This window comes from Anolis carolinensis, chromosome 3, assembly GCF_035594765.1.
Source record: "Anolis carolinensis isolate JA03-04 chromosome 3, rAnoCar3.1.pri, whole genome shotgun sequence".
Lineage (NCBI taxonomy): Eukaryota > Metazoa > Chordata > Lepidosauria > Squamata > Dactyloidae > Anolis > Anolis carolinensis.
Genome location: NC_085843.1, coordinates 65,862,822 through 65,888,798, shown reverse-complemented (window position 1 = coordinate 65,888,798; position 25,977 = coordinate 65,862,822).

Sequence of the window (25,977 nt, the reverse complement as noted above, 5' to 3'; positions counted from 1 at the left end):
TGATGGCTTAGATGTGCAAATGATACAATTCCATATGGTATGAGGCTGGAATGCTCACATATCAGATATGATCTTTATCAAGTATAGGTACAATGGGCATTTGATGTATTGTTTATTATTAATGGTTACTAGACATTAACTAATTTTCACTGGTCTAATGATAAGGCAGAATATCATTATCATTAAAGATGTCCAGGGAATGTCTGAGAGACGTTAGGGTGGTGGTTCTCAACATGTTACAAAACACAACAAACACATTTTACTCAGTTGTTCAGCAACTGGTGCTTGGCTGAGGAGTACATCTACTCCCAGTCTTTTTGTGATTGCACTGCTCTCGGGATATGCCCTTCACATGCCTTTGTTTACCTTATGGGATTTGCTGCAGCCTGGTTCATCTCAGCAGCCTAGCAGACACCCTAGGAATAAAAGCAGCAAGACAGGTTCTTTATTATTATAAGTCTAACAGCGGAGAGCAAAGTCTCTTTCATGGCTTTTGCTGTTGAGCTATGTGAACCACTCAGATACATGTTAAACCAGTTATTCATGTATGTATGTACGTATGTATTTATATATTTAATTGTATGTGTTCCATCCCCAAAACAGGGTGGAAGCATCATAGGACACTGATTTAGGTGAGTCATCAATTACTGGCTTGTCATTATCAATGTGTCTGTCTATAGGCATGGTTTCCTTTTAGAGGTGCTGATGGAGTTAAAAATAGTTGTGAATTTTTTGCTTTCTCTTCCATTTATATTTGGAACTAGAAAATGCTATATTTTGTCCGCAGCCTCCATTTGAGTTTATGTGCCACTGTTCCTAAACTCATGTGCATATATATCTTGCTTACTTATTTGCACTTTTTACTGGCTTTTAACAATCCCCTCTTCCCTCCAAGCTATTAACCTAGTGCAGTGATTCTCAACCTGTGGGTCCCCAGGTGTTTGGCCTACAACTCCCAAAAATCCCAGCCAGTTTACCAGCTGTTAGGATTTCTGGGAGTTGAAGGCCAAAACATCTGGAGACCCACAGGTTGAAAACCACTGACCTAGTGATATGGACAAGAATTAAAATATCTATAGTAGCGATTGCTAAATTTTAGTTTTCCAGGTTTTTTTTTTGGGCATCAAGTCCCAGAAGCCTCAACTGCCTTGGCCAAGGACCAGAGATGCTGAGAGCTGAAATCCAAAATACCTGGGACCTCAGCATTTGGGGACCACTATATAATATAGTTCATAGAGTTTATATTTTGCCTTCTCTTTCTCATGATATAGTTTATACTCTGTCTTTCTTTCTCTGGAATTTTACTATATCTTATTAGACCAATGATTTTACTGACTGAAGTTTTGGCAGGGTAGTTGATGGACAGGCAGCATGAAACCATTGTACAATTAGTATCAGATCCAGGTTTCAAAGGACCTTGGGATGCCTCTCCTTCAATTGGCCAATTTTTCACAAACAGTATTACCAGAAGCCCTTTCACACGACACAATTATAACACTATTATTCCATATTAATTGCCTCCTATAGAATCCTAGGATTTGAAGTTTAGGGAGGGATAATAAGAATTCTCAGACAGAGAGTTCTAGTGCATCACCATAAGAAATACAGTGCTATAATTATATAGTGTGAAAGTGTTGCAGTTGCTGCAGCTATCCACTTATTTACAAGCAGATAGCAGAATTTTCTTGTCCACTTTCATATTATAAGCCTTCTTTGGAACAGGGTAAGAGTAGGTAAAGAAAGAGGGTACAACCATGGTGAAGAGGAAGATAATGAGCTGTTTGCAAGTACCCAACAATGGATTAAACTTTCTTGCTTTTAAGGCTGATGTTGATGCAAAAACTATAGGGAAATAATTCTTCTCAGATAACAAAGACAAACAAACAGCAGAAGTTGTACTGCATATACATTGTCACTACAGAGCAAACTTTATTGGACACATTTTCTAAGTAAATATGCATAGGACTGCATCATAAATTTATTATAGAAGTTGCTGACATAATACATTCTTAAAGCTGTTTTACATATTCGTTGGAAACAATGAAAGTTGGAGGTGCAGTTCTTTGAGATGAGGTACAACTTCCCCACTTTTATTACATGAGTATCATTCAGGCCATAATTTCAGTTATGCACTGGAAAACATATTCTATAATATTTTAGTAGCACTGCAATGGAACTACAAAGGATGAAAGCTGTTTATGTGTGTGTTTGTGTGTATGAAAATAAGAACTTCAAGGATCCTTCACTTGGAAATAAATATTAATGATCATTTATATTAGTTTTATGTTCTCTGTAAGAGGATTGGCTAGGAAAGACTTGCAATTTGGTGTGAATTCATTGCACCAGGTTTTTTTTTTAATTATATTAAATTATTTCTCTATGAGTGGCTGTATTGAGCTCCCAAACTGTGGCAGTTCAGAAAAATAATAATTTAGAATTGTGTGTATTAATGTCAATGTCCGATAAAACTGCCAGATTAAAAAAAGTCAGCAAAGGAAGAGGCCTTAGTTTTTCATCTGTGTCAGCATAAAGGTTGCCTCAGTTGTTTCATCTCAAAACAGCTGCATGCTTTCATTGACTTTTCTTGCCCTTTCTTTGTGCACTCATCCTAACCTCTTAGGTTGTTTCCTGGCCTCCCTTTACTGACCTATGACCAGCGATGACCTTTAGCTAGAGAATGTGACATTTTGTTCTCTTCTGGCGGACGTGTGAGGCTCTCATTATTCAAAGGTATGTGAAAATAATGACCTCGAGTGACCTTTCAGTTTCCTTTCATTTACTGATGTCCTTTAGGTGCTTGTTCAGCATATTGCTGTGTCCAGATGGTGTGCAAAGCTGTTTAGTTGTTGTGTATTAAAATTTCTTCTTTAAGCATAGCATCTCCTGTATATTAATCCCATACGTCCAGTTCTTGTCCCTATTGCCTGTTGAAGTAAATGTCATGTAACTTGAGTGGAAGGAACAGGTGCAAAAGTGATTCCATAAATCAGGAGACTATATAGGGATGAAAGTGATCCAATGGGTTGCCCCATATTTAGATCTACTGCCAATGAAATTCATCCCCAAAAGCAAAGCCATAAAGGTGAAATATTCCAGATCTGCCACTAGAGTTTTAGATAAGTTGAACTTGAGATTCAACTCCTGGAAATGAATACCTTTCCTCTATTCATTAAAAAAAATTAAATATGAATACTGCACTATGCTCAGTACAGAAAAAATTGCCCAAAAGCTATGATCTCTCTACTTTTTTAGATGCTTACTAATATCTTTTAAAACCGGGTCATTATGACTTGAAATGTTCTCTTGTCTATGGAGACTTTTTTCCATCTGACAATTTGCCTTTATCTTAAGATTACTGTAATATTATTGGTATTACATAGCCCAACCAAAAAAAAATCTTGGGGTTATTCGGGGTGCTGATTCAGAAAATTGCATTAGACATACCACATCAGCTTTAGTTTCTTAGATATTTTTATTATGATTTTCTACAAGTGAGCAGATGAACACTGGTATATGGCATATGTCCCATATCTCAAAACCCAAAGCTGATTGGGGGAGGGGGTGCCATTTTTGGAACCAGCAGGTTAAATATACCCAGAAACAGGTATAACATCTGTGCCTTGAAACCGATCTCATTATATTCTAGCAGTCAAAACTCCAAAACAGATATGGAAAAAATCCTGGCAACTTGGCTCTTTTTCAGGCACAAATAATATTTTCCAATAATTGAGGAACATTAATGTGGGAATGACATGCACTGTGGGAAGGACCCATACCATAGATTCCTGTCACCAGTGTTACCAAAACTGTACTGGAAGGACTTGTAATGCAGCAGCTGCCACACTAGTAAGTTCCTGAAGGAATTTAAAGTTTAGTTTATCCAATCATCATAAATATTTGATATGACCTACATTGAAGAAAGTTAAAGTGCTGTAGGTTTTTTAACAGCAGACCTAGATTAGACAGCTGGGTAATTCAAATCATTAGTTTGAGTGTTCTTGATATATACTCAATTTGGAGTACAAAAATGTACAATTAACAATCCAAATATACTTGCTGTGGTATCGGTGCTGAGAAAGCCTAGATTGCTCAGAGACCTACATCTGGGGTAGAAGCAGATGTCAGACTCATTTGTTTGTATTTTTGTATGAACCAAGTGCAGTTTCATTTCCTAAACAGATACCTGATGCAGAATTCAGTTTGCCATTGGGTTTTCAGATTTGTCTAACTATTATGACATGGCTCTCCAATAAAAAACGAGGGTGAAATATGTAGATAAAACTAAGCACATAAACCTATATCTTGGAGGAAATTACCAATCGTAAACCTACAAGGCTATATTAAGGGACAAGTTTGCCCATGCCTGGTCTAGATGGTCATGGTACATGCCTTGGTTACATCCAGTTTTGATTACTGTAATGAAGCACCTGAAAAGTGATCAGGAACTTCAGATACCCCAAAGAAACCCTACCAAACTTTTCACCAGAGCTACTTATAGACAGCACAAGACTCTCTTGCAAATGTTCTGCTATCAGTCTATTTTGGGCACAAACTGACACGTTGATGATGACCCATAATCCACCCAAGGCAGAAGTCCAGACTATCAGCAGAACATAGTCTCTAATATGAACCTCCCTGGGCTTTAAGATCATCAGGAGAGGATCTATTGATCTACTCACATTTGCATGTTTTCGAACTGCTAGGTTGGCAGGAGCTGGGGCTAACAGCGGGCGCTCATTCAGCGCTTTAACACACTTTGCCACCAGGGGCCCGTGTGTGTGTGTGTGTATATATATATATATATATATATATATATATATATTCACACCCTTTCAACCCTGAGAGCAAAGCAATGGCCATTCAACCCGCTCTTGACAAATTTGCCAAGAAAACCCTTTAGATCACCATAAGCTGGAAATGATATGAGGGCGCATAGCAATAACAACAACAGCAATGGCCATTCTTATTACACAAAACATTAATCACAATAACATATTAAAAGTACACAGTTTAAACCATCTACAACACATATAAAACAAAAGTTAAAATTGAAAAGTACAGAAAGGTATACCACATTATTATATTAATCAGTCACATGGTTAGGACATGTGAGGACGTGTGCCTGTCTAAAATACAAAAAAGGTCTTTGTCTGTTAATGGAAAGAGAGAGATCCCCCCCCCACCATCTCTCTTTCCACTTCCAGCTCTCTTTTCCCCAGGTAACCAAATATCCCATGAGAGGGAATTCTACATCCTAGAAGTAGACACTGAGGTAGTTTAATATTGCTGTCCACGTTTTGCTGGAATACAAGGCAAGCATATTAACCAAGGAAATTGTTCTCTCTCCCCACTGCAGCTATTTTAGAAAGATGCATAGAAATCTTAATTGCCAGATCATGATGAGTTTGGCTCTTGAATGAAATTGTCTGTATTGGCAGCTTTGTTCTGGTTTCCACCTAACTATACTTTCCTGTTCAGATGCAGTGGGGGAGGCACATGAGAAATTCCACAGATAAAATATGGAGATATCAGCAGAAAAGTCAGTGTGTGGGAGGGCCTGCCAGGGGAAAAAAAAAGTAGCATAAAATTGCAGAACTGAGAAAAGTTGCTTCACTCTCAGCAACTGACCTAATTAAAGGGCAGGCACTGAGGAATGGCATAGTGAAAGTTTCAGAACCATGTTCCATGGCTTTAGGCACATGGGGTTATTTTTAAAGGTTTGGATTCCATGGCACCTGCTTCCCAAGTGACCTGGAAGCTTGTGAAATTGAAAGTCTAATATTGGAGCATGAGTAAATCAAAACTGAAACAGGTGCTATGACTTCTCCTGGCCAGTCTGTTAGAGCACTTTAAACCTGACCTATCACACTCTTGTTATTCCTGTTCCAGAAGGTGCATTTGGCAGAGAATGTCCACTGTGATGAATTATTTGAAAGTATTAAGGAGTGGGCATGAATGAATACTTAGGTGACGAACTATCGCATCGTCATTCATGATTCTAGTCATTAGTCTATGATTCTATTCTATGATTCAAGTCAGACAAATATGACTATTTTATGAGAACACACCACAAACATTCTTGCACATAGAAACTTTACATTTAAAGCAGGCTTATTAAACAACAATAACAACATATTTATTTTAATAAATGTCCATTAGGTTGGGTGACTTTGAATCCCATACAAGGAGAAAGGTGGGTTTTAAAGCTTGAATAGATAAAATTAATTAATTAAAATTACAAGCACATTTGCCCAGACATTTAGGTTATTAGAACTCTTGCATAAGGTTATAATACCACAGCAAATTTTGTATCCATAAATAAAGAAGGAGGAGAAGAAGAAAATCTAGGTGATGTTAACAAAAAACAAACCCTAAATAGATTAACCCCATAGTCCAGTGCTCCACAGGAACTAATTAGGAAGCCCATGTTGACCTTATTCCTAGTTTCAAGCTACTCTTCACTGAACCCCCCGCCCCCCAAGAATGTTACACAAGCACTATACACCCTATTACGCCAATTTGCAAATGTGTATATATGTGTGTGTGTAAAGAAATCCTTGCAAGAGAGCTCTGCAAAAAGGGAGCTGATCTTTTTGCAGAGGCAAAGCCACGCCTCACACAATGTATCTTTTTGATGCAGGTGGCTGGGAATGTCAGTTGGGATTTGAGCTTGCTAGAGAGAGCACTGGGAAGAAAGGCTCTCTAGCTACTATGCTGTATATATTGATGCTGATTGATTAGTTATTGATTTTATGCAACTACATGGATATTGTATGATTGCAGAATTGTTTTATATTTCAACTCTACAAGCAAGAGTAAAGTTTCCATTGTTCATTTAAATTCCTCTGCCTGGTCTGAGTCTTTTGCACATGGTGTTATCTGGATGCTACTGATTCCGCTGCTATACTCTCCCCTGGTAACACACACCTCAGGGGATAATCACACCTTAGTTAACAAAATCCCTTCACAATACCCCGAGAAGACACACTGAACACATAATGGGCTTTAGGAAGAGCTACAGAGTTTTTCCTGATACTAATTTTGTTCTTGGGAAATTTTCCACGCCTCAATTGCTAGATCAGACCACTTTCTTGGAATCTCTATTGCATTTCCCAACACCCTGAACACCCTTTTGTCCATATAGCTTGCACCCATTGTTTAGCCTGATACTGAGACATCAAGACCCATTAACTCTTAACCAACTGCATTCGTTTCTGCATGCACGCTTTCCCTGAGCAGATCAATATACAGGTGCAAGCCTTCAAATAAACCAATAATAGTGAGTTTATTAAATTTCCCACCTCAACTGGGAGCCAATCAGAGGTGGCAACAGATGTGCATGTCCTCTAATAGGATGACAGATCCTAGCTAGCACCCACTGGAGCCAATAGAAGACCAGCATGAAAAAGTCTTATTTTTTTGTACTGTTGTCAAAGTGCTATAAATAAATCCAAGTGTTTACATTTGTGGGTATGGCAGTCGTAGGAGAGCAGACTTTGCTGACATCTAATCTCTGTAAGAATGTCTTGAGACCTAATGGCAGATTAACAGAGAGTAGTCTGGATCTCAGTAGTAGTTCTCAGTAGTTGTGTGTTTAATTTTGGCTTCACTTCCTAGAATCCTTGGTATTCCTCATGCTGGCCGTGTAGTTCAAAACTAGCTAGCTGTACCTGTATTACAACCATATCAAATTAATAGAAGAGAATGCTTCAGAATGTAGCCGATTTTGTAAGGAGAAAGTAGATGGCCACCAGGCAATAGAGCCAAGACAGCAGATTTCCTGGACTGACAGTATTTTGGATCAGATTCCTTTGAGTTATTTTCATATACAAACATCATTTTAAGCCAGCAATCTTAGCTTAATAATTAAAATGGGATGAGTAGCCTTATACTGTGGACAACCCATTAACTTCTGCTTTATGTGGACAAGAAACTGTAAAAGAATGCCAGGTAAGGTTAGCTAGGAATTATTTTTAATCTCTTCCAAAGAAGCCAGAATCATAGGTCAACTAGCTTTAAACCATTGTGTTGCTGTCATGTGAAGATGAATGTAACACTAATCCTTAGTTTGTTTAGACATTCATTCAAAGGATGCAGATGAATCAGTAAAGAATAGATTGATTTTGATCCTTTGATCTTTAATTAGACTGATCTCTTTTCTTCATTTTTGTATCGAATTCTCTATTATCCCTCTAATTATTCTAATTGCTTTTTGTCAATAAACTGAATTTTAAAAATCCAAAAAAATGCATACTTCAGAATGTAAAAAGTTATCCTGAGGAGACTGATGCTATATTTATTACAATTTATTGTATTGTTCATATATTCTGTTCCTACTTTGTATTAAATGTGGTTTGAGTGTGCTTCCTCTCCTCTTTTCTTTGTGCGTACAAACTTGGCCAGCCAAATGAGATCAATAGAATTATAATTATACCATAAATATAATTAATAACAAAAACACAAATACTATACAATTTGCATATTCATATGAAATTTAGTAGTTGCACAACATACAAACCTCATTTCTATCATATTTTTATTTTAACTAAATGTTTCTAAGGTCATTTTGGTTACAGTTTTCTTCTTCCTTTTTTATTTGCTTCTCCTTGTTGATTTGCTTCAGTTCTTTTCATTCCTGAGGTAAATCATTTGATTAACTTTCAGTTTGTCCGAAGACCAGCTTATATGAAGATGAAGAATTTTAATTGGAATACAATTGCCCCTGTACTGTTATTCACATCTTTCCTTGCATCTCAATGTGATCTCAATTGCAGAATTTTTGTTTGTTTGTTTGACATTAAGAATAAAGCTGAAGTTATGCAGGGATAATTATGAAAGATTGTCACCATGACTATTAGCCACAGCTAGCCTTATCTCTTCCATAACCATGGTATACAGATTGCTTCCTATCAAATTGTTCTGATAATCTAGGTGTCTTGAGCTGTCAACAGAATGTCCATTTTATATTGTAATAATCTAGGGGATAAACTTTGCCATCTTCACTCTAAATTGTGGATAATGCATCTCTGATTTTTTAAAAAATATAATGGATTCAGGATGTATTGATAACTCAGATGTTGGAGGTTTAAGTCATGACGAAGAGATACTCCTGGAAGTATAGGGATGTGCACAAGCCTAGTGGTTCATGTGACTTTTGTATTAGCATATTTCATTGCTTTGAAGTCAGTTTATTAATTTTAACTCAACTAATAAAAGAAAAAAAGGCTGAAAGAAAGATTGGAGGGATGTCACCTTAGTCCTGAATGTTGAAAGTTCCAAGCCTATGAACTTCAAGATAGTTTAGTTTTTGTAAAGCAAAATAAATATTGAGAGTTAGCATGATGTAGTGATTTGAGTGCTGGAGATCAGAGTTCAGATCCTTGCTTGGCTATGGAAGCCCACTGGATGACCATGGTTGAGTCATACACTGAATTCCAGAAAACCCCATGATAGGTTTGCTCTATGGCTGGCATAAATTGGAAATGACTTGAAAGCATACAACAACAACAACAACAACAAATCTCAACAGACTAGAGATTTGGCTATAATATCTGTTGATAAATCTCAGCAGATTGATCAACTGGTTGATTGAATTCATATTTTGCCTTTCTCCCATGATGGCATTTAAAGCAACCGGGTCCGAAAATGTGTGACTCACCCAAGAGTAGGCTTTACATTTTTAAAATATTAAGTTAAAATATATTACAAATATAAAAAAGTGTTGTTGAAGGCTTTCATGGCCGGGATCAAAGGGTTGTTGTATGTATTCCGGGCTGTATGGCCATGTTCCAGAAGTATTCTCTCCTGACGTTTCGCCCACATCTGTGGCAGGCATCCTCAGAGGTTGTGAGGCATGTTGCTCCATGACTCACAACCTCTGAGGATGCCTGCCATAGATGTGGGCAAAACGTCAGGAGAGAATACTTCTGGAACATGGCCATACAGCCTGGAATACATACAACAACCCAATATAAAAAAGAATTAAATATCAACAATCCTTTTTCAAAAAACATGGTTCAAAATATTTTAAAACATTTAAAACATAATTACAGAAATTACATAAACTAGTGCTCCATAATTAATAGGTATGTCCAAAAAATCGTTTTGAATCTTATATCGGATTGATATCGGATTGTTCTTGCTTTTTGAGATGCATTCCGATACGTTGTCTCACGGCGCAACAGGCAATGTATTTTGTACCATCGTTGGCCCATTCTCTAATTGTCTCTTAATGTTTCGTTAATTCCCCCCCCCCCCCCAAAAAAAAAATTTAATATATTTTTTAAAATATTTTTTTAAAGTTTTGTTTCTGCAACCTACCTTGAATGGGAGCTTAGCGCAGCCTAACATGGCTGCCACTCCCCGGCCAATCAGAAGCTTCCACGATGGATGCAAAGGTGGGGGCTAGGGTACTCTGCGTCCATGTGGAAGATTGCCATAAAAACCTCAGGCTCAACAGCAACCATCAGCAACCTATCAATATTACATCCCAAGAGCTTTTGTGGGATAAGATGGTACTACTGGGCAAAAGGAATATAAAGTGGCAAGGCACCACTTCTGTAAATGTCTTAGGACAGTAGATTGTGTTGGCTTTTCCAGAATCCTTTCCTCCTCTGTGCTCCATGAAGTAAGTGGTGGTAAGATTCTTTAGTTCCACAGCTTCAAAGCTTTCAGGATATAGCATCAGCTGCTGTTGTCTGCTTGTTGATGAACTTAGATAGTAGGGAAAGGGAAGCCCAAACTAATATATCTCCTCTCTGAGCTGCTTGCCCCTAACTCCAATTGCCCTATATCTTTCTTTGGGACCATGAGTTTGTAATAATATTTGTGGAGCAGGGAAGATAAGAAATGGAGAAAATCTTACTGATTTTGATGCAGAATTAAGAATTGCATCTAACATGTGAAATAAAATGAAAAATTAACATTATTTAATGACTGCATTAAATTATTCAAAGAGTTAGGCAAGGATTAATAATAAATCAGTTACCGTATTTAAAAAATGGATTGCTGAGTTTCCAAGTTTAGTTTTATACTGGCAATTCCACCAAGTGGAATAATGTGATTGAGACTTACAAGACATACAGAAAGAATGGTTACGCACATTGTTTTTAATGATTTAAGCAAAAGGGTGCCTGAAGATTTTCATGGCTCCTTGAGGGTGAACTAAAATGGAGATGGCATCCATTCTGGGTCAGAAATTACTAGTGTTTCAATTGTTGAAGAATAGTTTATTCAGGGATCCAGCACCTTTTCAGCTCTTCTGCCGTCATGTTATTGGCAAGCCTGAAATATCTGGCTTCTGCAGTACTGCTGTCAGGCTCCATGCTCAATTGTTTGATCTGCATTGTGAGATAAATGCAAAGATGAAAAGAAGAGAGAAAGAAAGAACCATACCGATTGGAAAAACTGTTCGTATAAATCTCTCTGAAGATAATAACTTGAGAGCTTGTTAACTAAATTGAGAGCTTGTTAACACTCAATTTCTTTCTTTATAACTCTGGTAACTTTTAAAAAGAGTCATCATAATGTGGGAACTGAGGAATCATTCTTATATTAGTAGAATGCCCTAGGAGTCATTTCTAATGTCATTTTTCCACAAAACTATTTTGATTTGATCTCACAACAAAACTACAGAACACATGGGAACATAAAAACTTGACCCATCTTTCACCTGTATCTCCCTTTCCTTGCTGGCCAATAATTAGGTAGAAAGGACACATATAACTCATACATCCTTATAATTTTATATTAACGAAAGGAAAGGTGGGGAAGTGCCTTCTGTACTGTTATGGTAATGTATGCAAGCTAATGTATGAAGTTTTAAAATGTATATCTATAAATAACGAATTGAAAAAGTAGTTTTTTCATGCTTTCCATTGCAGCCAATGCTGGAGGGAGGCCAGAATTTGAAGGGAAAACCCCTTTTATTAAAGCTCAAATTCCAGAATCCTTGCTGACCATGCCATGTTGGTTGGAAGATTCAGGTGAAAATTGTCATTGAATTATATAAATGTCATTAGTTCCAAGCTCTGGAATCTTCTTTGCATTCTTTAAGGACCCTTTTACATGGGGCAAAATAGCCCAATTTTTCCGCTTTTAGCCAGGGCTTGGACAAGGCCTGCCACGTGCCATTAGATGACACACGGCAGGCCCCTCCACCATGGGGAGGAAAGTATTTTTCAGGTAGCTCCAATGGAGCTACCTGCATTTTCCTCCCTCTTTCCCCATATGATAGGGGAAAGGGTGGTGGGGCAACGTGTGTTGCCATGTGTTGCAACCCTTTCTCCAATCTGATGGGGGCAGGGTGCCAACACACTTTGTCCTGTCCCCACTATGTGATGGGAGAAGGAGGGGGGTGCACAGGTCACCATGAGGCACAACATAGCCATTGGCAGTGTGAAGAGGTCCTTTAAAACACCTACAAAAATCTGGAGGGAGGGCGAATTCATGAACATTGTTCCAGTGCATGGCAGACAAATAATATGTCCAGCAAAAGCAATGTTTTGGAAATTATGAGTAACACCAAGAAGTGTTTCTTTCCATAGAGGATTCCACCAACTGTGCTGAATGGAACCTTTATAAGCCATTAAAAATTCAATTGGAAATTTAGACCTGTTAACAGTGCAAAAATATCCAAAGCAGTCCTCAAGAAACAGCAGGGGATCTAGTTGAAATTAGCACAAATTACAATATATCCCACTTTGAAGGTGAAAAAAGAGAGACAAGGTTGTAATTATATAAATGACTATGGGGGAAAATGTAGTGCTGTATACAGTATATTCAAAGTAATGGGAAACAGTAATTGGAGATAGCATACATAAAGCTGATAATTTTCTCTTCTCCCTTTATCTCTTATACCCTTTAGCACTATCTAACTTTTCTCTTCACATTATTATTCAGATTTTATAAATATGCAGTGCTACATTCTACATTAATGCAGTACTGAGAAAGAGGACAGCATTCTGTGTATGTAGTATGACTAAGTTACTGTTGCTGTGGAAACCAGTCTATTTTTACTTATTCCAAAAAGGATCTAGAAGTCTACCCTTAGTCTTCCATTAGCATGGCCAAGACAAAGAAGGCAGAAATTGAGAAAGAGACAGTAGGTACATTGTATTGTTATGATTGTACATTGTTATGAATACACGGGTATAATATTTATTAGAATCATAGAGTTTGAAGTAACTAAAAGGACTATCTAGTCCACTGCTTCTTACACTGTTGGTCCCCTTAGCTCAATGTTGGGGTCCTGAAAATTTTGACAACAGTATTTTTTTCTGAATTTCACCTAATGGCTGTTTTAGATTTTTACATGAATCTATTTTGCACTGTTAGTGGACTTCATAGAAGATGCTTCAGCTGTTCTTCATGAAAAGGAAAATCAGCCTGTTTAGGAAGCCTTGCAAATGCTGATTTGTTATTAGTAAATGTATTATTTGTATACTTATTTTTATACCTATATACCCAAGGTCAAAAGGAGCCCCTGGTAGCGCAGTGTGTTAAAGCGCTGAGCTGCTGAACTTGCAGACTGAAAAGTCGCAGGTTCAAATCCGGGGAGTGGAGTGAGCGCCCGCTGTTAGCTCTGACTCCTCTGTCTTTAGAATAAGATTCCTTCCTGGGAAACGGAGGGGAGTACTGCCCAAGGCCTGGTTTACTGAATTCTTGAGGGCAAACGTCAACATCCGGCAGGTGAAGAGACTCCAGCTCTTGTTGAACCGGCGAAAACCCCATGTTTTCATCTTCATCTGCCACAATAGTACTAGGAACAGGACTACAAGGCCCATGAGGCATCACAACGACTGGACTTAACATCAGGGGAAACCTTTACCTTTACCTTACCCAAAGTCACATAAAAATTGTGAGCAAAATGGGGTGGTGGGTGGAAAAATTCAAGAAGCCCTAGTCCAACCTATGTAGTCAGACAAAACAACCCTTAGATATCCATTCAATCTCTTTTTAAGTCCTCCAAAAAACAGAAGTCCTGCACCTTCCAAAGCAGTGTTTTCACATTTGAAAGCTCTCACAGACAAGAACTTCTTCCTAAAGTTTATGTGGAATTCCTTTTCTTGTAATCTGAATCCATTTCTGTTTTGGGCAAGGGAAAACAGTCTCATTCTGAAATGGTGCCAACTGCGTGGATCCAAAATACTGCAGGTTTTTAAAAATTGGGTATTTTTTTCTCATTTTTTCCATTTTAATGGGGGTCCTGTTCCCCCAACCCCAGCGAATATGGAGGGCTGAGTGTATGTCTTTTTAAGGGTCTTTTAGCATGTCAATAGCACATTTCATACCTGTGAACTCTAAAAGAGTATCATCTAGTCCTTGTCCTCAATTACCCATGGGGTGAGGAATTTGCCAAGCTCTAATAATTCACAGAGAAATTCCAAGCAATGTCCTTGTTCCTCTTAAAAATAACTTTCAAACACCTTATGAAAGTTATTATCATCAGTGATTTTACTTATATGTTTTTAATTGTTATTGCTATTATAATAGACTTTTTAGCATAGTTCCACTTGATTTTAGGCACATTTTTGTAAAAAGCATAGTTCATCATAAAATTCTTGTCATGAGAGACCATAATAGCCTTGGATATCCAGTAAAACTTAAAATGTAAAAATAAATTCCCTGACCCTGTCATAATGTGGATTATGGAAATTTGAATTAAGTGACTTTTAAAAATATTGATTATTGATCTGCTTTATTATCCAGCTAGCCAGTAGGATCTAAAAAAAATCCATACTTGCTTCTTTCATGATTTTTTTAATAATAGAAAGCATAAAACGTTTCCTTGTATACTGAGTGATTTTCAGGACTGAATGCCTGAGCCTAAGATATGTTTTTTTAAATTAGGAAGTCTTTAACATATATAGAAACTTATTGATCTGTAAATTGTAAAATTCATCAAATTTAAAAGTGTAACTCCTTTGTAAAATGTTTCACATTTTCCTTGTAAAAAAATTTCTGGTAGAAATTGCAAAATAATTGGAAGCTTACTGACACATCTGGCATGGCTTAAAATATTTAATAATATTTAAAGTTCCTTCCACATGAAGGTTCATTAAATAAAATGAATAACAGACATACAGAAATTGTAAGGCAGATCCACATGAAACAATGCAGGTACAATAATATAATTTAAAAAGACTCTCCCAACATTGCTCATATGCTTCCAGTAGTGATCAGAGAATAACATGAACAAACCTTCTAAAGTAAAGGTAAAGGCTTCCCCTGACTTTACGTCCCATCATGTCCGACTCTGGGGGTTGGTGCTCATCTCCATTTCTAAACCGAAGAGCCGTCATTGTCCATAGACACCTCCAAGGTCATGTGGCCGGCATGACTGCATGGAGCGCCGTTACCTTCCCGCTGGAGCAGCACCTATTGATCTACTAACATTTGCATGTTTTCGAATTGCTAGGTTGGCAGAAGCTGGAGCTAACAGCAGGCGCTCACTCCGCTCACCGGATTTGAACTGCCGACCTTTCGGTCTGCAAGTTCAGCAGCTCAGCGCTTTAACACACTGTGCCATTGGGGGCTCCCAGACAAACCTACTTGTGAACTTAATTCCAATACTTTGTAGCATTATTTTAAAAAGGTTCGATTCCTTCTGGAAGTGAATCTCAACCCTTACCCTTATACTTATCCCAACCTTTTCATTCTAAATCAGACCTTGAACTGGATAGTCCCTCAAATGGAGTACAATTCGCAAAGGAAATTTACCCTTCAGATAGAAGACCATTCTCCATGAAATTGGTCATGTTCTCATTCTACATCTCAATTACATCTAAAGCAGTAAGTCGGGTGAAGAGTGTGTAGTATGGGACTGGGTGAAGAAAGGGGCACACAGATGTGAAAGAAGAAGTTAGAGAGGGTTTTTGGGATCTTAAAGAACTGTGTTGACTGCTCCCATCATATTTCAAGAGCCCATTTACACGATACAGTTATAGTGCTATTATTCTACTCACCATGTTCTTTGGAATCATGGACTTTATAGTATGGTGAGGCATTGTTGTTCTCTGGCTGAGAATTCCAAGTAACCCTACAAAAATCCTTGGGATGGAACTATTGCCGTTAAAGTAGAATAATAGCACTTCAGTTATATAGTGTGATTGGACTCCAGATGATATAATTGGGTGCATAACAGTATCTGCTCATTTCCTAATCTAATAGCAGAAGAAACTGTTTCTTCCTCCAGTAATGAGGATAGAATTGCCTTCCAATTGAGTTTAATTTGATCTCTGTATAGAAATAGGACTTGAAAATTCATTTGTTTCTCTTAACGTTTTTAGTATGGTGAGTACGGGATACTTTTAGTCTATTATTTACGCTACCTCTTTTAAATTGTTCTATCATTGTTTTCTGTTCTTGTATCTGTAAAGCACCTTGTGAGGGCTTGGATAGGCAGATTGTGGGAGGCAGGCTCTTGTATTAACATACACCAACTCAGAAGTTATCAAAGAGTGGCCCATGAGCCACAATCAATCAAATACTGATTTTGCATCCTGTAAAGGGAAGATGGGTTCCATGAATCCTCCAAAAATCACACCTCTGTCTGAAAACATTCTGCATAATGTTAGTCCTTTCCATACCTTTGGTCAATCTCTCTTAGAAGGTCCCTTGTAGACTGTCAAAAGATTCAAAGAAGTTCAAGAAAATTTCAACATAAAGGTTATTATTTTCCATATTCATAATATATTTTGTTATACTAACAGATATAATGCTGTTTGCATAAATAAGATTTATTAGCCACTTTGTCACTGCAAGCCAAGATAGCAATGGTACTTGGAAAATAGCCTTTGTCATGCCTAAAGCTTCAAAATCAAAAAGTAATTTTTTTAATACAAAGTAGGGAACACAAAGAGAAAGGTCTAGCAATAATGTTTTTGCCATGCCTTTAAAACACAGCTCATATTTTTTTGACCCATCAATATTTCCAGTTGCCAAAGAGAAGGAAAGGAGCTAGGGAATAGTAAATTTACTCCCTCCTTCCTTTTCTTCTCTTCCAACTAATCTTTATATGGCAATCTTTGGTTTTGGAAATATGAACCATGAAGTTGAAAGTTAGATTTTCTTCTTCTAACATGTGGGCTTTTGGAATTTTTTCCCTCCCATCTGCCTCACACCCAGATGGAAAGAAGAGGTGACCTGTTTCCTTCATAGAGTGTTGTTTGATAGCTAAGATATGGAACCTTGCATGCCGTTTTGAGATGGACCTATCTGATCTCTTAGCAACAGAGCTTTACTCTGATTCTTTTTTGTCAGGTACTCCATATCCAGCTGGGAAGGAAGGGACTGATTCACCTGAGGTCACTGCAAAAGGCTGGTAGCAGATAAAGAAGTCTTTTCAGTATGATGCTTCTGGATCAGGCAGGCAAATTATGGCCGACTCTGCCAATAGATGACAGTTGCTGCAGGACAGAAGAATCCCAGTTTTATGCTTACCTCTGAGGTCTCCATGCCTTCAAATTTGGCAGAGAAGAACATTCCATCACCAGAGTTTAAATATGATTAATCAGCCAACAGGACACATCAGGACCGGTTCCATACATGACATTAGGACAGTGCCAGCATTTTGTCATTTGTCTCAGGCAACAAAAATGTATTGAGATGTAGGACCATCCCTGAGTGCAGGGGAATTCTAACAGTTATGAGTGAAAGTGCAGGTTCTTTTTCATAGACCAAGGTCCTATATTAGGAGCTCTTCAGTTTGTGTACTCAATACTTTATCGAGCCAGGCTACTAATATTTGAATGGCTTTGATTGTGATTTTCCTGCATGGCAGGGGTTTGGGCTGGATGACCATTATAGTCCAACTCTATGATTCTATGATCTTATTATCACCTTGAAGGAATTAATTTCTTACAGCTGAAGACACAGGTTTAGTAGCCCGTCCCAGCTTCTAACACAGTCAAATAGTTCTGTATTGGAGTGGAAGCTTGAAAGCATATCAAAGTTTAGCATTCTGCACTCTAGATATTGGTAGCAAGTATGTCTGTGGAATGATGGTATGCAAAAAAAACATTGGATCAATTATTCTGTGAAATCTGCCACATGATTCCATCAGAAGAGGGCCTGTCAGCCTCTTGTCAACATTTCCAACCCCTGAAGTTTATGGCAGTGAAAGTTAAGACAGTTAGTTGTAGCTACTAGCATTGGGCGCTGTGTCACACTGTCAAATTTAAAATATTTTCATTTCATACTGCTGACTTTCAGCAATATGTTCAATGTCACTAAATGAGGATAGTATTGATTCTGCAAAAGGTATATCATTTCAGAAACAAACAAAAGTGCCACCTATCAGAACTGCAGGCTTGTGTGGACAATTCAAATTTGCACATAGAATAAGCAAGTGGAAAATGCTCATTCATTTATTCAGGTTTCATCCATTCTATGCTGATGTAATCACAGATTTTGGAAAATGCCATGCTGGCTGAAGATTTCTGAAACTTTTCCAAGCCTATGTTTAGAATAGTTATTGAAAAATCCTATGTAGAAACCAGGGCCGGCCCTAGGTAATTTTCCAGTGTAAGCGAACAGAATTTTGCCCCCCCCCCTTCCAAACCAATCACTGAAAAATAAAAGCATTGGATAAGTGAAAATGTTGGATAATAAGGCGGGATTAAGGAAAAGCCTATTAAACATCAAATTACATTATGATTTCACAAATTAAGTACCAAAACATCATGTTTTCCGACAAATCAACAGAAAAAGCAGTTCAATACATGGTAATGTTATGTAGGAATTACTATATTTGCGAATTATTTATTTATGTATTTATTTCCAATATTTCTACCCCGCCCTTCTCCCCGAGGGGACTCAGGACGGCTTACACAACTGGCAGGATCACTACCAGTATATCATAATACAATAAAATAATAAAACAGTTAAAATAGTTAAATAACATATTAAAATACAATATATAAAAGATTTAACACAGTGCAACACCGATATATGCCAGTCATCCATCAGACCTTGTGCAAGAACCTTAATCCAATCCATGTCAATGCTAACTGAGTTCATTCATTAAATGCTTGCACACATAGCCAGGTCTTCAACTTCTTTCTAAACCCCAGAAAGGATGGAGCCTGCCAGATGTCACTAAGGAGGGAGTTCCACAGCCGCGGAGCTACCACCGAGAAGACCCTGTCTCTCGTCCCCACCAGCCGCGCTTGTGAGACAGGTGGGATCGTGAGCAGGGCCTCCCCGGATGATGTTAAGGTTCTCGTGGGCTGATAGGAGGAGATGCGTTCAGGCAGGTAAGTTGGACCAGAACCATTTAGGGCTTTGTAGGTCAAAACCAGCACTTTAAATTGGGCTCGGTAGCATATCAGCAGGGCCTCTGTCTTGTCAGGATTGATCCTCAGCCTGTTCCTCCTCATCCAGTCCGACACAGCGGCCAGGCACTGGTTCAGCATCCGAGGGGCTTCCTTGGAGTTAGATGGGAACGAGTAGTGGATCTGTGTGTTATCTGCATAGAGATGGCAACACCCTCCAAAACTCCGGATGACCTCTCCCAGCGGTTTCATGTAGATGTTAAATAGCATGGGGGATAAGATAGACCCTTGCGGGACCCCACAGGTCAAAGGCCAGGGGTCCGAGCAGGTATCCCCCAGCTTCACCATCTGGGAACGACCCTCAAGGAAGGACTGGAGCCACTGCAGAACCATGCCACCAAGCCCCATCCCGGAGAGCCTCCCCAGAAGGATACCATGGTCAATGGTATCGAAAGCCGCTGAGATGTCCAAGAGAACCAGCAGGGTCACACTCCCCCTGTCCAGCTCCCTGCGGAGGTCATCCACCAAGGCGACCAAAGCTGTCTCGGTGCTGTGCCCAGGCCTGAAGCCCGTCTGCGAGCGGTCCAGAAAATCTGTGTCATCGAGGAATTCCTGGAGCTGCGCGGCAACCACCCGCTCCAGAACCTTGCCCAAAAATGGGAGGTTGGAAATTGGTCTGTAGTTGTTACATACAGATGGGTCTAACGTGGTCTTTTTTAGTAGCGGTTTTACTACTGCCTGCTTAAAGCAGGATGGAACTAACCCCTGACCCAAGGAGGCATTTATTATAGCCACAAACCAATCCAACAACCCCTCTTTGGCCAGCTTCACCAGCCAAGAGGGACAAGGATCCAGAGCGCAAGTGGTCGCCCTCACAGACCCAAGAATCCCCTCCACGTCATCAGGAAGAACAAGCCAGAAAGAATCCCACAAAATCGGACAGACAGGTACTTCGGTCATCTCCGCTGGGACTACAATTAAGCTGGAGTCCAACTCATGGCGTATCTGAGCAACTTTGCCTGCAAAATGGTGCGCGAAATTGCTGCACCAAGTTGCCAAGTCATCAGGAAGCCCCTGGGTCTCAGGAGGCCGCAGGAGCTCCCCAACAACTCAGAACAACTCCGATGGCCTATTGGCCGCAGACGCTATGCGGGCAGTCGTGAAAGCTTTCCTGGCTGCTCGCAAAGCCACGGAGTAAGCCTTAATAGCGGCTTTAGCCCATGTTTGGTCAGACACCTCCCGAGATTTCCTCCAGATGCACTCTAGTCCCCTCCTCCTACGCTTCATCACAGCCAGCTCCTCAGTGAACCAAGGAGTCGACGCGACTCTACGCAGTGAGAGGGGACGTTCGGGAGTGATCGTGTCCAGTGCCCTAGTCAGCTCACTATTATAGGGCAGTGTGGACTCAGATAACCCAGTTCAAAGCAGATGTTGTGGGTTATTCTGCTTTGATATTCTGGGTTATATGGCTGTGTGGAAGAGCACTGAGTGTCCTTCCACACAGCCATATAACCCAGAATATCAAGGCAGATAATCCACATTATCTGCTTTGAACTGGATTATTTAGAAGTGTGGACTCAGATAACCCAGATCAAGGCAGATATTGTGGGTTATTCTGCTTTAATATTCTAGGTTATATGGCTGTGTGGAATAGTGTTGAGGGTCCTTCCACACAGCCATATAACCCAGAATAAGCCCGGGGCTGTGGCGCAGACGGGAGAGCAATGAGTCACTGACCAGGAGGTCATAAGTTCGAGGCCCGCTCGGAGCTATGTTTGTTTGTCTTTGTCCTGTGTTTAAAAGGCACTGAATGTTTGCCTAATATGTGTAATGTGATCCACCCTGAGTCCCCTTCGGGGTGAGAAGGGCGGAATATAAATGATGTAAATAAATAAATAAATATCAAGGCCAATAATCCACAATAGCTGCTTTGATCTGGATTATACAGAAGTGTGGACTCAGATAATCCAGATCAAGACAGATATTGTGGGTTATTCTGCTTTGATATTCTGGGTTATATGGCTGTGTGGAAGAGCACTGAGGGTCCGTAGGAATCCATAGGAATTAAAAAGCCACCGAAAGGGAATCTGGCCCCCAGTATTTAAAAAACCCTCTAAAATCAGGACAGTAAATAAAGAACAACACTCTGAAAACAGGGGATATCCAGACAGGAAATAATCAGGGCCAGCTAACACATCCCAACAAAGGATTCTCTCTCTCAGACAGGAAGAAACTAGGCCTTGAGGCTACAGGGTAATCAAATGGTAATTACAACATCCTCACCTGCCTCCTACAGACAAGAGTTCTTTCTCCCACCTTGGACCTTCCACAGATATATAAATCTCCCTTGTGCCAAGAGACCTCACAACCTCTGGGGATGCCTGCCACAGATGTGGGCGAAACCTCAGAAGAGAAAGCTTCTGGAACATGGCCATACAGCCTGAAACTCGCAGCAACCCAAACAGTCATATCTACCTGTAACAAACAACTTTCAGTTTCTCTTCTGATTCTCATTTTTCCCCACTGGCTTCCAGTTACCTCAATTGTGTAGAGAGTCACAGATGGGCCCAGGTGCCTATTTCATTTCCCCCTCCTTCTTCCCATTCTTTTCTCCATTTTCTTGGGACCCTGTGCCTTTAAGTGGCTATGGCCCACCCTCCACAGATTCCCATGATTCCTGGGGGAGGCCTCCCATGATTCCTGGGGGAGGCGGCCGTTTCCGGGTAGCACGTGGGCACGCGGGATGGGGAGCGGAAAAAGTGTGGTAGGAAACATGGTATGTTTACTTCCGGCCATCATCCGATAGAAGCAGAAAGAGGGAGTGAGTGCCGGCTGGTTGGCTGAGGGGAGCCGGCAGGCACTGTCTTGAAGGCGGGAACCTCAAGGAGGAGGAGAGGAAGGAGGAAGAAGAAGGAGCAGCAGCAGCAGCAGCAGCAGCAGCAGCAGCCAAGCCTCCGCTGAACCAAAAGCAAAGGTTGCCGAAGAGGAGGAAGAGAAGGAGGAAAAGCGGAAAGAAGGTCCGGACTGAGAAGAGGCACCCATGCTCCCTCTCAGAGGTCGGGGCCAGCGGGGAGAGAGGCGCTGAGGCTGGAGACAGCCCAGGCCATGGCCATGGAGGCAGGCCAGGCCTGGCCAGGCCAGGCAACGGCCGTGGTGGGGACAAAGCAGTGGAAGGAGAGGAAGGCCACGCCTGGGCGGAGGGCACTGTGGGCAGAGGACCACGAGGGAGGCCCAGGTGCAGCCTTCCCCTCCTTCCACTGCTTTGTCCCCGCTGCCTCTGCCTATTCCACCTCCTCTTCCTCTTGGCGGCAGTGACTTCCACATGCGGGAGGGGGAAGATCAGGCGTGCCCAGCGGGAAGGGGAAAAAAAGAAAAAAGTTAAAAAAGTACCTTCTCATTAGCCTTAGGGCACTTGGAGGCACCTCAACTGTGCCCCCCAGAGGATGGCGCCTTCAGAAACCGCGTAGTTTGTCTACTGGTTGAACCGCCCCTGGTAGAAGCTTTATATCTATTGTTCTTTTGTACATTAATAACATTAAAATTCATTGAAATACAACACAAATAATAAAACAGAACAACATACTACTAAAATTGTGATGATGATGATGTTGATGATGATGATGATGATGATGATGATGATGATGATGATGAGTTGCTGGTGGAAGTAGTAGGGCAAGGAGGCTATTTTGGGCTCTCTAGGGAGGGCATTCCATAGACTGGGAACAGGGTCTTCTCCCTTATATCAAACCAAACAAGCCTGAAAAGAGGTTGATATAGAGAGAAATTCTTCTCCAGAAGGCTTAAGACCTCTAATGGGTTCATATAGAGTGATTAGATATATAAGTCATGATTGCAATATATTGCTCCAAAAATACCACAATGATATGTAGTATGTCCAAAGCAGTATTCAATGAATAACAATTTCTGGGGAACATCAATGGTAGAACTCATCTTCTGTTTTCAAGTTGCTCATTGGTGTATGACCATATGGTCTATCATCATGAACCAATTCAGCTTTGCTTATGTTTGAATTCATGAAAGTGGTCTGTATGAAGGCAATATTGAAATATACAAGGGACAGAAAAAGTAACTACAGTGAAAAAATTAGGAAGAACATTATACTTTAAACATTTTTAGAAGTTTATGACAGGGATTGGCAATCTAGGTAAGGCTAGGGGATCACAAAAGGAATGTCCTTTGTTTCATTAATGCCATAGTGTAGAAGTCATCCTTTTCGAGCTCTGCAATCATGTTCACGAATCTTAAGCTAGCTTTGGCCCAAATAACTGAAAGCTGGTTGACTCATAAACTAAAAGCTACTTTGATGACATACTACTGCAGCAAGCTTTTCAGTGAGATTAAATGGTTTAAGGAGTTCAGCCTGTCTTGTTTCTGTGACCTCCTTTTCTAGCACACACAAGTTTCTTTCATGTCCTTTAGTAATTTCAGGAGCCCTATTTAATTTTTAAAAAAATGATGTCTGATTATATAAAAGATTAGTACAGTAAAGAGAATGTTTGATGTTAGCAGGAGATTCTTTTCCAGTCTGAAGGTCAGTTTTTAGGACCAAAGTTCACTAGGAATGTCACATGCCATTCCTTAATTAAAGCTATCTGAAATATAATCTAATGGGATGTTTGAAATCACAAGGAGGAAGTAGTATATACCGGTGTCTCATTTACTATTGAACATTTGAGGACCCCTTTCTGGTGATTGTGCCAACTGGGGCAAGAAAGCATAAATCATTTTGAAGTGGCTTCTTTTATAATACATGTACTCAAACAGGGCACTGCACTTAAATACCAAGAGATGTCCTCTTCTTGCTTGCCTCTGAGTGCTTTTCCTTCTCAAACTGAACCAGAAATGATGTGATTTAGCACTTTGCAAAATGTGCCTGTCTATTCCCAGGAAAGGGTTCTACAATGTAGTTACATGTTCAGATGCAAAGAGGCTTTATATGGGATTCCAGTAGTAATCCCTATTATTCTCTGTATTTTATTGCATTTTATTGCATTTCTCCAATATGTCGAATACAGATACAGTAATGGATTATCATGTCACCTATGAATGATATGTATGTACACGTACAAAGAATTTCCTTATTCAGAAATTCAAAATACTCCAAAATTATCCACATGGGTGGCTGAGATAGTGATATAACTGAATTTTGTGTTTAGATTTTTGTTGCATCTCCAAAATATCTAATTATATATATGCAAATATTCCCAAATCCCAAAAAAATCCAAAATACCAAACACTTTTAGTCCCGAGAGATTTTGGATAAAGCAGTGGTTCTAACCTGGGGTCCCTAGATGTTTTTGGCCTTCAACTCCCAGAAATCCTAACAGCTGGTAAACAAGCTGGGATTTCTGGAAGTTGTAGGCCAAAAACATCTGGGGACCCCCAGTTAAGAATCACTGGGATAAGAGATAGTCAACCTGTATATTGTATCATTAAACTGTTTATTCCATAATTTGTGGATTGATTGTATAAATATTGTAAGGAGAACACACTGTTATGAGAACTAATCCAATTGTATTGGGTTCTGAAATAGTGTCGTACAGTGTGAGTCTTTGTCTATGGCCGCTTTGAGTCCCCTTTGGGGAGATATAGTGCAACAACAACAACAACAACAACAACAACAACAATAATAATAATAATAATAGATGTTGCCATACCAGGTGACAGTCGAATTGACGAAAGACAACAGGAAAAACTCAGCTGTTATCAAGATCTCAACATCGAACTGCAAAGGCTCTGGCATAAACCAGTACAGGTGGTCCCAGTGGTAATCAGCACACTGGGTGCTGTGCCAAAAAATCTCAGCTGGTATTTGGAAACAATTAACATTGACAAATTCATGCTCTATCAGCTGCAAAAGGCCACTTTACTTGTATCTGTGTGCATCAATCGAAAATAGTCCTAAACGCTTGGGAAGTTTTTGACTTGTGATTTTATGATATGAAATCCAGCATATACATCTTGTTTGCTGTGTCATACTATGTTTTTGTGTCAGTAAAATAATAATAACATTATAATAATATGGTCTGAGTTTGATTGGGTACAACTTGAGAAATCACCAATTGATTAATTGATTGCCAGTATTGAGATGCATAGCACTGTGCGTGGGACTTAATGTATTTGAAACAATACAGGTATATCTCAGTTAATGAAAGAGGTCATGACTTTTAAAACATATAATTGGGTTACAGAGGCAGAAATTATGTGTGAGGTGAAATTGTTTCTGCTTGATACATTTAAGATTAGTCAGAGGGGGAAGTGGAAAGGGCTACCACTTCAAGGGGAACAGACCCCCATGGATTGCAGTAGTTGCTTCCTGGAAAGTGGAAGTGGGAAAGGTTTGGGAAGAGATTTACTGTATAGCACTATAACCACAGCACTTACATATTTTGAACTGCTTAATAGGATGCTGGTCATTTTTTTCTTTAACTATAGTTAATTTCAATTAGTTATAAGCCACCTTGGGTCCTGTGCTGGGTGGAGGTAGGATATCAATCAATCAATCAATCAATCAATCAATCAATCAAATGCCACACTGGAGGCACAGGGATTGGGCATGACTTCCACCTCCTCATCTCTGATGATTTGTTTTCCAAGCTTCTCTCCCCCTTTTCCTAAATTTTCTTTTTCTTCTGTTTATTAGATGGTGCATGAGTGGCTGTCCCTTTGAGCTTTCTTGGAA